We start from the raw sequence: 16,800 nt of genomic DNA on the forward strand, positions 1-16,800 counted from the left end.
TATACCTGTTACAGCACACCACTGACCTATTACATTATTATACCTAATACAGCACACCACTTATTTATTACATTATATACCTATTACATTATTATACCTGTTACAGCACACCACTGACCTATTACATTATTATACCTGTTACAGCACACCACTGACCTATTACATTATTATACCTAATACAGCACACCACTGACCTATTACATTATTATACCTGTTACAGCACACCACTGACCTATTACATTATTATACCTGTTACAGCACACCACTTACCTATTACATTATTATACCTAATACAGCACACCACATACCTATTACATTATTATACCTGTTACAGCACACCACTGACCTATTATATTATTATACCTGTTACAGCACACCACTGACCTATTATATTATTATACCTGTTACAGCACACCACTTATTTATTACATTATTATACCTATTACATTAATATACCTGTTACAGCACACCACTGACCTATTACATTATTATAAATAATACAGCACACCACTGACCTATTACATTATTATACCTGTTACAGCACACCACTGACCTATTACATTATTATACCTGTTACAGCACACCACTGACCTATTACTTTATTATACCTGTTACAGCACACCACTGACCTATTACATTATTATACCTGTTACATTATTATACATGTTACAGCACGCCACTGACCTATTACATTATTATACCTGTTGCAGCACGCCACTGACCTATTAGATTATTATACCTATTACATTAATATACATGTTAAAGCACACCACTGACCTATTACATTATTATACCTGTTACAGCACACCACTGACCTATTACATTATACCTGTTACAGCACACCACTGACCTATTACATTATTATACCTGTTACAGCACACCACTGACCTATTACATTATTATACCTGTTACAGCACACCACTGACCTATTACATTATTATACCTAATACAGCACACCACTTACCTATTACATTATTATACCTGTTACAGCACACCACTGACCTATTACATTATTATACCTGTTACAGCACACCACTTACCTATTACATTATATACCTATTACATTATTATACCTAATACAGCACACCACTGACCTATTACATTATTATACCTGTTACAGCACACCACTGACCTATTACATTATTATACCTGTTACATTATTATACCTGTTACATTATTATACATGTTACAGCACACCACTGACCTATTACATTATTATACCTGTTACAGCACACCACTGACCTATTACATTATATACCTAATACAGCACACCACTGACCTATTACATTATTATACCTGTTACAGCACACCACTGACCTATTACATTATTATACCTGTTACAGCACGCCACTTACCTATTACATTATTATACCTGTTACAGCACACCACTTACCTATTACATTATTATACCTGTTACAGCACACCACTGACCTATTACATTATTATACCTGTTACAGCACACCACTGACCTATTACATTATTATACCTGTTACAGCACACCACTGACCTATTACATTATTATACCTGTTACATTATTATACATGTTACAGCACGCCACTGACCTATTACATTATTATACCTAATACAGCACACCACTTATTTATTACATTATATACCTATTACATTATTATACCTGTTACAGCACACCACTGACCTATTACATTATTATACCTGTTACAGCACACCACTGACCTATTACATTATTATACCTGTTACATTATTATACATGTTACAGCACGCCACTGACCTATTACATTATTATACCTGTTACAGCACACCACTGACCTATTACATTATTATACCTATTACATTAATATACATGTTAAAGCACACCACTGACCTATTACATTATTATACCTGTTACAGCACACCACTGACCTATTATATTATTATACTTGTTACAGCACACCACTGACCTATTACATTATTATACCTGTTACATTATTATACCTGTTACAGCACACCACTTACCTATTACATTATATACCTATTACATTATTATACCTAATACAGCACACCACTGACCTATTATATTATTATACCTGTTACAGCACACCACTGACCTATTATATTATTATACCTGTTACAGCACACCACTTATTTATTACATTATTATACATGTTACAGCACGCTACTGACCTATTACATTATTATACCTAATACAGCACACCACTGACCTATTACATTATTATACCTGTTACATTATTATACCTGTTACAGCACACCACTTACCTATTACATTATTATACCTGTTACAGCACACCTCTGACCTATTACATTATTATACCTGTTACAGCACACCACTGACCTATTACATTATTATACCTGTTACAGCACACCACTTACCTATTACATTATATACCTATTACATTATTATACCTAATACAGCACACCACTTACCTATTACATTATTATACCTGTTACAGCACACCACTGACCTATTATATTATTATACCTGTTACAGCACACCACTGACCTATTATATTATTATACCTGTTACAGCACACCACTGACCTATTACATTATTATACCTGTTACAGCACACCACTTACCTATTACATTATTATACCTGTTACAGCACACCACTGACCTATTACATTATTATACCTGTTACAGCACACCACTGACCTATTACATTATTATACCTGTTACAGCACACCACTGACCTATTACATTATTATACCTGTTACAGCACACCACTGACCTATTACATTATTATACCTGTTACAGCACACCACTGACCTATTACATTATTATACCTAATACAGCACACCACTTATTTATTACATTATATACCTATTACATTATTATACCTGTTACAGCACACCACTGACCTATTACATTATTATACCTGTTACAGCACACCACTGACCTATTACATTATTATACCTAATACAGCACACCACTGACCTATTACATTATTATACCTGTTACAGCACACCACTGACCTATTACATTAATATACATGTTAAAGCACACCACTGACCTATTACATTATTATACCTGTTACAGCACACCACTGACCTATTACATTATTATACCTGTTACAGCACACCACTTACCTATTACATTATTATACCTGTTACATTATTATACCTGTTACAGCACACCACTGACCTATTACATTATTATACCTAATACAGCACACCACTGACCTATTACATTATTATACCTGTTACAGCACGCCACTGACCTATTACATTATTATACTTGTTACAGCACACCACTGACCTATTACATTATTATACCTGTTACATTATTATACATGTTACAGCACGCCACTGACCTATTACATTATTATACCTGTTACAGCACGCCACTGACCTATTACATTATTATACCTGTTACAGCACGCCACTGACCTATTACATTATTATACCTAATACAGCACACCACTGACCTATTACATTATATACCTATTACATTATTATACCTGTTACAGCACGCCACTGACCTATTACATTATTATACCTAATACAGCACACCACTTATTTATTACATTATATACCTATTACATTATTATACCTGTTACAGCACACCACTGACCTATTACATTATTATACCTGTTACAGCACACCACTGACCTATTACATTATTATACCTGTTACAGCACACCACTGACCTATTACATTATTATACCTGTTACAGCACACCACTGACCTATTACATTATTATACCTGTTACAGCACGCCACTTACCTATTACATTATTATACCTGTTACAGCACACCACTGACCTATTACATTATTATACCTGTTACAGCACACCACTTACCTATTACATTATATACCTATTACATTATTATACCTAATACAGCACACCACTGACCTATTACATTATTATACCTGTTACAGCACACCTCTGACCTATTACATTATTATACCCAATACAGCACACCACTGACCTATTACATTATTATACCTGTTACATTATTATACATGTTACAGCACGCCACTGACCTATTACATTATTATACCTGTTACAGCACGCCACTGACCTATTACATTATTTACCTATTACATTATTATACCTAATACAGCACACCACTGACCTATTACATTATTATACCTGTTACATTATTATACCTGTTACAGCACACCACTGACCTATTACATTATTATACCTGTTACAGCACACCACTTACCTATTACATTATATACCTAATACAGCACACCACTTACCTATTACATTATATACCTATTACATTATTATACCTAATACAGCACACCACTGACCTATTATATTATTATACCTGTTACAGCACACCACTGACCTATTATATTATTATACCTCTTACAGCACACCACTGACCTATTACATTATTATACCTGTTACAGCACACGACTGACCTATTACATTATTATACCTGTTACAGCACACCACTGACCTATTACATTATTATACTTGTTACAGCACACCACTGACCTATTACATTATTATACCTGTTACAGCACGCCACTGACCTATTACATTATTATACCTAATACAGCACACCACTGACCTATTACATTATTATACCTGTTACAGCACACCACTGACCTATTACATTATTATACATGTTACATTATTATACCTAATACAGCACACCACTGACCTATTACATTATTATACCTGTTAAAGCACACCACTGACCTATTACATTATTATACCTGTTAAAGCACACCACTGACCTATTACATTATTTACCTATTACATTATTATACCTAATACAGCACACCACTGACCTATTACATTATTATACCTGTTACATTATTATACCTGTTACAGCACACCACTGACCTATTACATTATTATACCTGTTACATTATTATACCTGTTACAGCACACCACTTACCTATTACATTATATACCTATTACATTATTATACCTAATACAGCACACCACTGACCTATTACATTATTATACCTGTTACATTATTATACCTGTTACAGCACACCACTGACCTATTACATTATTATACCTGTTACAGCACACCACTTATTTATTACATTATTATACCTCTTACAGCACACCACTGACCTATTACATTATTATACCTGTTACAGCACACCACTTACCTATTACATTATATACCTATTACATTATTATACCTGTTACAGCACACCACTGACCTATTACATTATTATACCTGTTACAGCACACCACTGACCTATTTCATTATTATAGCTAATACAGCACACCACTGACCTATTATATTATTATACCTGTTACAGCACACCACTTATTTATTACATTATTATACCTCTTACAGCACACCACTGACCTATTACATTATTATACCTGTTACATTATTATACCTGTTACAGCACACCACTTACCTATTACATTATTATACCTGTTACAGCACACCACTTACCTATTACATTATTATACCTGTTACAGCACACCACTGACCTATTACATTATTATACCTGTTACAGCACGCCACTGACCTATTACATTATTATACCTAATACAGCACACCACTGACCTATTACATTATTATACCTGTTACAGCACACCACTGACCTATTACATTATTATACCTGTTACAGCACACCACTTACCTATTACATTATATACCTAATACAGCACACCACTTATTTATTACATTATATACCTATTACATTATTATACCTGTTACAGCACACCACTGACCTATTACATTATTATACCTGTTACAGCACGCCACTGACCTATTACATTATTATATCTAATACAGCACACCACTGACCTATTACATTATTATACCTGTTACATTATTATACCTAATACAGCACACCACTGACCTATTACATTATTATACCTGTTACAGCACACCACTGACCTATTACATTATTATACCTGTTACATTATTATACCTGTTACAGCACACCACTGACCTATTACATTATTATACCTGTTACAGCACGCCACTGACCTATTACATTATTATACCTAATAGAGCACACCACTGACCTATTACATTATTATACCTGTTACAGCACCCCACTGACCTATTACATTATTATACCTGTTACAGCACGCCACTGACCTATTACATTATTATACCTGTTACAGCACACCACTGACCTATTATATTATTATACCTGTTACAGCACACCACTGACCTATTATATTATTATACCTGTTACAGCACACCACTTATTTATTACATTATTATACCTAATACAGCACACCACTTACCTATTACATTATTATACCTGTTACAGCACACCACTTACCTATTACATTATTATACCTGTTACAGCACACCACTGACCTATTACATTATTATACCTGTTACAGCACGCCACTGACCTATTACATTATTATACCTAATACAGCACACCACTGACCTATTACATTATTATACCTGTTACAGCACACCACTGACCTATTACATTATTATACCTGTTACAGCACACCACTGACCTATTACTTTATTATACCTAATACAGCACACCACTTATTTATTACATTATATACCTATTACATTATTATACCTAATACAGCACACCACTGACCTATTACATTATTATACCTGTTACAGCACACCTCTGACCTATTACATTATTATACCTAATACAGCACACCACTGACCTATTACATTATTATACCTGTTACAGCACGCCACTGACCTATTACATTATTATATCTAATACAGCACACCACTGACCTATTACATTATTATACCTGTTAAATTATTATACCTGTTACAGCACACCACTTACCTATTACATTATTATACCTGTTACAGCACACCACTGACCTATTACATTATTATACCTGTTACATTATTATACATGTTACAGCACGCCACTGACCTATTACATTATTATACCTGTTACAGCACGCCACTGACCTATTACATTATTATACCTGTTACATTATTATACATGTTACAGCACGCCACTGACCTATTACATTATTATACCTGTTACAGCACACCACTGACCTATTACATTATTATACCTGTTACAGCACACCACTGACCTATGACATTATTATACCTGTTGCATTATTATACATGTTACAGCACGCCACTGACCTATTACATTATTATACCTGTTACAGCACACCACTGACCTATTACATTATTATACCTGTTACAGCACGCCACTGACCTATTACATTATTATACCTAATACAGCACACCACTGACCTATTACATTATTATACCTGTTACATTATTATACCTGTTACAGCACACCACTGACCTATTACATTATTATACCTGTTACAGCACACCACTGACCTATTACATTATTATACCTATTACATTATTATACCTAATACAGCACACCACTTACCTATTACATTATTATACCTGTTACAGCACACCTCTGACCTATTACATTATTATACCTGTTACAGCACACCACTGACCTATTACATTATTATACCTAATACAGCACACCACTTACCTATTACATTATTATACCTGTTACAGCACACCACTTATTTATTACATTATTATACCTCTAACAGCACACCACTGACCTATTACATTATTATACCTAATACAGCACACCACTGACCTATTACATTATTATACCTGTTACAGCACACCTCTGACCTATTACATTATTATACCTAATACAGCACACCACTGACCTATTACATTATTATACCTGTTACAGCACACCACTGACCTATTACATTATTATACCTGTTACAGCACACCTCTGACCTATTACATTATTATACCTGTTACAGCACACCACTGACCTATTACATTATTATACCTGTTACAGCACACCACTTACCTATTACATTATATACCTAATACAGCACACCACTTACCTATTACATTATATACCTATTACATTATTATACCTAATACAGCACACCACTGACCTATTATATTATTATACCTGTTACAGCACACCACTGACCCACTGGGCGATAAAGTGGACGACTGAACGATAACGATATCGTTATCGTTCAGTCGTCCACTTTATCGTCCATTTTTAACCCCAAAAAGATGAACGATAACGACGACGCGCGTTCCCGCGGGTCGTCGTCATCATTGTTCATCGGGCTGACATGCAGGCCAACCTGACGATCTCGTCTGGTTGCTGCATGTCAGGGAATGGGGGAGAGAGCCTGGTGCTGAACGATATCGTTAAGGATATCGTTCAGCGGCTGTGCTCAATGTCATGAACGACATTGAGCACAGCCTGCCAGGGACCACACTACATGATATCGCTCAGGGAGCATATCGTCTAGTGTGTACGCACCATTACCTATTACATTATTATACCTATTACATTATTATACCTGTTACAGCACACCACTGACCTATTACATTATTATACCTGTTACAGCACACCACTTACCTATTACATTATTATACCTATTACATTATTATACCTGTTACAGCACACCACTGACCTATTACATTATTATACCTGTTACATTATTATACCTAATACAGCACGCCACTGACCTATTACATTATTATACCTGTTACATTATTATACCTGTTACAGCACGCCACTGACCTATTACATTATTATACCTGTTACAGCACACCACTGACCTATTACATTATTATACCTGTTACATTATTATACATGTTACAGCACGCCACTGACCTATTACATTATTATACCTGTTACATTATTATACATGTTACAGCACGCCACTGACCTATTACATTATTATACCTGTTACAGCACACCACTGACCTATTACATTATTATACCTGTTACAGCACACCACTTATTTATACATTATTATACCTCTTACAGCACACCACTGACCTATTACATTATTATACCTGTTACAGCACACCACTTACCTATTACATTATTATACCTGTTACAGCACACCACTTATTTATACATTATTATACCTCTTACAGCACACCACTGACCTATTACATTATTATACCTGTTACAGCACACCACTTACCTATTACATTATTATACCTGTTACAGCACACCACTTACCTATTACATTATTATACCTGTTACAGCACACCACTTACCTATTACATTATTATACCTGTTACATTATTATACCTGTTACAGCACACCACTGACCTATTACATTATTATACCTGTTACATTATTATACCTAATACAGCACGCCACTGACCTATTACATTATTATACCTGTTACATTATTATACCTGTTACAGCACGCCACTGACCTATTACATTATTATACCTGTTACAGCACACCACTGACCTATTACATTATTATACCTGTTACATTATTATACATGTTACAGCACGCCACTGACCTATTACATTATTATACCTGTTACATTATTATACATGTTACAGCACGCCACTGACCTATTACATTATTATACCTGTTACAGCACACCACTGACCTATTACATTATTATACCTGTTACAGCACACCACTTATTTATACATTATTATACCTCTTACAGCACACCACTGACCTATTACATTATTATACCTGTTACAGCACACCACTTACCTATTACATTATTATACCTGTTACAGCACACCACTTATTTATACATTATTATACCTCTTACAGCACACCACTGACCTATTACATTATTATACCTGTTACAGCACACCACTGACCTATTACATTATTATACCTGTTACATTATTATACCTGTTACAGCACACCACTGACCTGTTACATTATTATACATGTTACAGCACGCCACTGACCTATTACATTATTATACCTGTTACAGCACACCACTGACCTATTACATTATTATACCTGTTACAGCACGCCACTGACCTATTACATTATTATACCTAATACAGCACACCACTGACCTATTACATTATTATACATGTTACAGCACGCCACTGACCTATTACATTATTATACCTGTTACAGCACGCCACTGACCTATTACATTATTATACCTAATACAGCACACCACTTATTTATTACATTATATACCTATTACATTATTATACCTAATACAGCACGCCACTGACCTATTACATTATTATACCTGTTACAGCACACCACTGACCTATTACATTATTATACCTAATACAGCACACCACTTATTTATTACATTATATACCTATTACATTATTATACCTGTTACAGCACACCACTTACCTATTACATTATTATACCTGTTACAGCACACCACTTACCTATTACATTATTATACCTGTTACAGCACACCACTGACCTATTACATTATTATACCTAATACAGCACACCACTTACCTATTACATTATTATACCTGTTACAGCACACCACTGACCTATTATATTATTATACATGTTACAGCACGCCACTGACCTATTACATTATTATACCTGTTACATTATTATACATGTTACAGCACGCCACTGACCTATTACATTATTATACCTGTTACATTATTATACCTGTTACAGCACACCACTGACCTATTACATTATTATACCTGTTACAGCACACCACTGACCTATTACATTATTATACCTGTTACAGCACGCCACTGACCTATTACATTATTATACCTATTACATTATTATACCTGTTACAGCACACCACTGACCTATTACATTATTATACCTGTTACATTATTATACATGTTACAGCACACCACTGACCTATGACATTATTATACCTGTTACAGCACACCACTGACCTATTACATTATTATATCTAATACAGCACACCACTGACCTATTACATTATTATACCTGTTAAATTATTATACCTGTTACAGCACACCACTTACCTATTACTTTATTATACCTGTTACAGCACACCACTGACCTATTACATTATTATACCTGTTACATTATTATACATGTTACAGCACGCCACTGACCTATTACATTATTATACCTGTTACAGCACACCACTGACCTATTACATTATTATACCTGTTACAGCACGCCACTGACCTATTACATTATTATACCTGTTACAGCACACCACTGACCTATGACATTATTATACCTGTTACAGCACGCCACTGACCTATTACATTATTATACCTAATACAGCACACCACTGACCTATTACATTATTATACCTGTTACATTATTATACCTGTTACAGCACACCACTGACCTGTTACATTATTATACATGTTACAGCACGCCACTGACCTATTACATTATTATACCTGTTACAGCACACCACTGACCTATTACATTATTATACCTGTTACAGCACGCCACTGACCTATTACATTATTATACCTAATACAGCACACCACTGACCTATTACATTATTATACCTGTTACATTATTATACCTGTTACAGCACACCACTTACCTATTACATTATATACCTATTACATTATTATACCTGTTACAGCACACCACTGACCTATTACATTATTATACCTGTTACAGCACGCCACTGACCTATTACATTATTATACCTAATACAGCACACCACTGACCTATTACATTATTATACCTGTTACAGCACACCACTGACCCACTGGGCGATAAAGTGGACGACTGAACGATAACGATATCGTTATCGTTCAGTCGTCCACTTTATCGTCCATTTTTAACCCCAAAAAGATGAACGATAACGACGACGCGCGTTCCCGCGGGTCGTCGTCATCATTGTTCATCGGGCTGACATGCAGGCCAACCTGACGATCTCGTCTGGTTGCTGCATGTCAGGGAATGGGGGAGAGAGCCTGGTGCTGAACGATATCGTTAAGGATATCGTTCAGCGGCTGTGCTCAATGTCATGAACGACATTGAGCACAGCCTGCCGGGGACCACACTACATGATATCGCTCAGGGAGCATATCGTCTAGTGTGTACGCACCATTACCTATTACATTATTATACCTATTACATTATTATACCTGTTACAGCACACCACTGACCTATTACATTATTATACCTGTTACAGCACACCACTGACCTATTACATTATTATACCTAATACAGCACACCACTTACCTATTACATTATTGTACCTATTACATTATTATACCTGTTACAGCACACCACTGACCTATTACATTATTATACCTGTTACATTATTATACCTAATACAGCACGCCACTGACCTATTACATTATTATACCAGTTACAGCACACCACTGACCTATTACTTTATTATACCTAATACAGCACACCACTTATTTATTACATTATATACCTATTACATTATTATACCTGTTACAGCACGCCACTGACCTATTACATTATTATACCTGTTACAGCACACCACTTACCTATTACATTATTATACCTGTTACAGCACACCACTGACCTATTACATTATTATACCTGTTACAGCACACCACTTACCTATTACATTATTATACCTGTTACAGCACACCACTGACCTATTACATTATTATACCTGTTACAGCACACCACTGACCTATTACATTATTATACCTGTTACAGCACACCACTGACCTATTACATTATTATACCTGTTACAGCACACCACTTACCTATTACATTATTATACCTGTTACAGCACACCACTGACCTATTACATTATTATACCTATTACATTAATATACATGTTAAAGCACACCACTGACCTATTACATTATTATACCTGTTACATTATTATACCTAATACAGCACGCCACTGACCTATTACATTATTATACCTAATACAGCACACCACTGACCTATTACATTATTATATCTAATACAGCACACCACTGACCTATTACATTATTATTTTAATCTATCTATAGTGTTGGATGCTAAAAATCATATTATAGACGCACATTTCTCATGCAGATCAATAATAAGTTCTTAGATGTTCACATACTGTGTATTCATAGTCATAGGCAAACGCAGGGGGGGGTTCCGTTTACTTGGAAACCTCCCTCCCCTGCCCACACCATGACCACAATAAATAAAGTAATATAATAGAATTTTACTAATACTGCATGTTCTTCTCAGTATCACAAATGAAATAATTAGCATTTTAACATGTGTCAGCCAGTAATAAATATACCTGTAGATCAACTAGGAGATCTAAAAAACATGCACTGTTAGGGACGCACTGCTATAGACCCTGAATAGGGTTAATTATTAATACCATATAATAATACACTATCCAGTGTATTTATGTCCAGGGCTGTGCTAGGTTCTTCTGCTGCTCTCCCGGACTTGCTCCCATACTCTGGAATGGAGCCCACATCTGAAACAAAAGCATTCAGCTCAGACATAATGATCCTACTGCTGCATCTAATGGCTCGGTGTGATCACTGATCCTGTATATGCTGGAATTATGACCCCAAGGCGGCCATTATCTGTGAGGTGAACCTTCCATTTGGCTTGCCAATTCCCTCCAATATCCCTTCTTTCTCGGGTATTTCGGAAATTCAAACAGGAAGGGGGCACAGTTCTGTTGGTAGCTCCGTCTTGGCCCAGACGCAATTGGTGCTCCGATCTTCAAAGTCTCTCCATAGATGTTCCTCTTCAACTTCCTCTTTATGACTAGACCTGTTGTCTCAGGGTCCCTGTCTACATCCGGATCTTGCCCGTCTATCTTTAATGGCTTGGCTCTTGAGACATCTTTCCTAAGGGATTTTGTAGCTTTGTGATCCAGAATTTATCACCAGATATGGCATAAATATTTCCAATTGTGCTGCTAGAAACTATGACCCTCAAGTTTTTAAGGTTTCTAGAATACTTGCCTTTCTTCAGGCTGGATAGGATCTTGGACTCCGCCTGGCCTCTCTGAAAGTGCACGTCTCTGTTCTGTCCATCTGGTACCAGCGCAGAATTGCTCCTCTACCGGATGTTCACACCTTCCTACAAGGTGTTCTACGTATACAACCTCCCTTGTCCCTCCTGTGGCTACGTGGAATTTGTCAGTAGTTCTCCACGACCCCTGAAATCAGTGGATGTCAAGTGGCTCACTGCGAAGACTTCTTCTGGCTATAGCATCTGCCCCTAGGGTATCTGATTTAGGGACGCTTTCATGTCACTCCTCCTTTTTATTCTTTCTCAGGACAGAGCTGTTCTTAGAACATGCCCAAGCTTCCTTCCCATGGTGGTTTCTCGTTTCCAACTTAATGAGGAAATTGTGGTTTCAGCCTTTCAATCACGAGACCTTTCGGCAGGTGCGCTGCAGATCCACGTGGACCACACTAGTTCCATCAGGAAATCAGACTCCATCTTCATCTTATATGGATTCCTTAAGAAGGGATGGCCAGCTAACAGACTCTGGCCAGATGACTTTGCATGACTATCTCACAAGCTTACACTGAGACTGGCTTTCTTGTTCCAGCTACAGTATCTGCTCATTCTACTTGCTTTGTGGGTCCCTTGTGGGCAGCCCAGCATGGCGCCTCTGCTGACAGCTATGCAAGGCGGCCATCTGGTTTTCTGTCCACACCTTTCTTAGGTTTTATGCCTTTGATACATTTGCCTCCCAGGATGCTTTCTACGGGCGCAGGGTTCTCCTCTCAGCTCAGGAGCATCCCCCGTCCTTGAACAACTATATACCCTGAAGAAGAAAATAAGTTATGGTAAAACTTACCCTTGTTAATTATCTTCGAAGTCCATATGGTTCACAGGGCACCCACCCTGACACACCTGGCTTCTCTGGGTTTCTTCTCTTGGTCACTTGTTTCCTCCTCTGTGTGAGTGTGATTCCTCAGTGTACCAGTCTTCCATCTCTCCTCTTCTGCTCCGGCCTTGGGCTTGTTAACCAAACTGAGTTGCCCTCAGGCGGGGTATAGGGGGAAGAACCGAAGCATCCTGGGTTTGAAAAGCTTTGCTGTTGTTGTCCGGTCCTCCAAATCCCACCTACACCCCATAGTCTTCCCTGTGGACCCTATGGACTAAGAAAGCGAGTTAACCAGGGCAAGTTTTACCATAACTCTAATTTTTTTAGTTGCTATATTGTAACAAGGTAACATACAGGGGTCACCTCATTTGCTGAACGCTGAGGGCACACGGTGTATAGAAGAGGGATTGTCCGAAAACAAAGCATTTACCATAAAGCTGTTCCTGACACGTTAGCGCTCTGCAGCGCGGGTACCAGCACAGTCGCTGCTTATTGTTACTGTAGATGCTCCCACCTGGTCTGGAGATGGATATCGGGGATGTGCTTCGTATTGTTCTGCTGCCTCAGAGGGATGGGACGGAGAAGTGCTGCACTTTGTGTGAGTGACGGTGAGGTGGGAATGGAGGAGAGACGGTAACGCTAGCCTGGCACCTTATCATTACTATATCATATAAACGTGATTGCGCCCATGATATCCCTACCCCATGTGCTAGCACCAGGTTTCTGCCGTCCTGGTCTCTAGTCATTACTCGGCTGCCGGCATGGGCCGCGGCATTGCCGCTTTCTTGTAGGTGGAACCTCAGCACTGACTGACGAGGGGCTTGTTGGTACATACAGAACCTATATGTACAATGCAGAGATTACACTGGTAACATACATGTGTACTCCATGCTTCATACATGTCTCTGTGTGCAGGATCATGATGTCCAGGAGGAGAAGATCTTCTTGTTGTCATTGCTGATGGCAGAAATGGGAGTACACTCTGTGGCGTATGCGTTCCCGCGAGTGCGTATCATTACCACAGCTGTGGATAAGCGCGTCAACCAGGAGTTTCATATCATCCCAGGCATCGGTGAGAATGAGCCCCCGCCCTTCTGTCCTCTAACCCCGTCCTTCTGTCCTCTAACCCCTCCATATCCCAAGCCTTCCCACCAGTCCTCTAACCCGGCCCTCCTGTCCTCTATCCCCTCCTTCCCCAAGCCTTCCCACCACCCCTTTAACCCCAAACTCCTGTCCTGTAACCATGCTCTCTTTCTCTCATAGCTACCTCATGTAAATGTCACCCTGCAGTGGGAGGGGCAGTCTCCGTGTCTCATAGCTCCTCTCTGTCTGTGTCACCCTGCAGTGGGAGGGGCGTTCTCCATGTCTCATAGCTCCTCTCTGTGTCACCCTGCAGTGGGAGGGGCTAACGATACTGGATCAGAACCTCTATACACTCCTTCCTATACCTTCTAATATCCTGCCTATACCTTCTAAAGATGACGCTAATTTGCGTACGCAGTTATACAATAAATAAAGACTTAAGACCTGGAATCTGTGGTTCCAAAGCACAAAGTATTATTCAAGTAAAAGAACAGTCAGTTACACGCTATTGATCCAGACACAATTCTGCGCAAAGGAACTATACAGACCCAAGTACAGTATACATACGCAGCGCTTCCGGACCAGATGTTAGGCATCAGCAAGAAACCCCTCGTCTATCAGCATTCAGGACGAAGACTAAGACCCAGTGTTAGAGCAGACATATTTATACCCCACCAGAATAGACCGGACAATAGAGAAGTTTGTTGCTGATGTCATTGGTACCCAGGGAGGAAGCATTTGTTACAGAGAGTTTAACAGGCTGGTTCAAATAGACTCACCCAGCCTCTAACAACTGGGAGTGTCTGCCCTCTCGCCCCCATACAAAATCCTAACAGTTATACATTTTGTTGCTTGTAGTCTCTGCGGTCCATAAGTTGAGAATGCATGATGCGATCTCCACACCGATAGTACCGGAATTCTGTTGAAAGAGTACGCATCAGTACGAAACCAAACACGGCTTTCTTAGCATGTATAAAACCTTAGTTACCAAATATCTTTATTTCACAGCATTTATACTAACTGAACCAACTTAAATCTTATACTTTAAAGCTTATTAAACCTTACGTGTGAATATGTAATGTGTGAGTATGCGGGGTTTGATATAAGGACGCTACTTAATTTGGGGCAGATGATGCGACTAGTTAACAGCGCAATTGTGCGTATTAATGTGTGTATGAGAAATGGTGAAAGATGCAATCGCATGTTGCTAATAGTAATATCGCCACATGTACTAAAGTGAAAGTTTATCTAAAATGGCGCTTAGGCGGCCATTCGCAAAA

At 37.7% G+C, this 16,800-nt stretch overlaps 1 pseudogene across 1 annotated transcript in view; it reads left to right on the forward strand.

The window, feature by feature from the left end:
• LOC148433692 (uridine-cytidine kinase-like 1) overlaps nt 1-16,800 on the forward strand; it is a 143,093-nt pseudogene that overhangs the window by 124,139 nt on the left and 2,154 nt on the right. The window contains exon 13 of the transcript XR_015876866.1: nt 15,353-15,509. The product of XR_015876866.1 is annotated as a uridine-cytidine kinase-like 1 (transcript). The remainder of the gene's footprint in view (nt 1-15,352; nt 15,510-16,800) is intronic.

Source organism: Taudactylus pleione, unplaced genomic scaffold (genome assembly GCF_031769625.1).
Source record: "Taudactylus pleione unplaced genomic scaffold, aTauple2 ptg002170l, whole genome shotgun sequence".
NCBI lineage: Eukaryota > Metazoa > Chordata > Amphibia > Anura > Myobatrachidae > Taudactylus > Taudactylus pleione.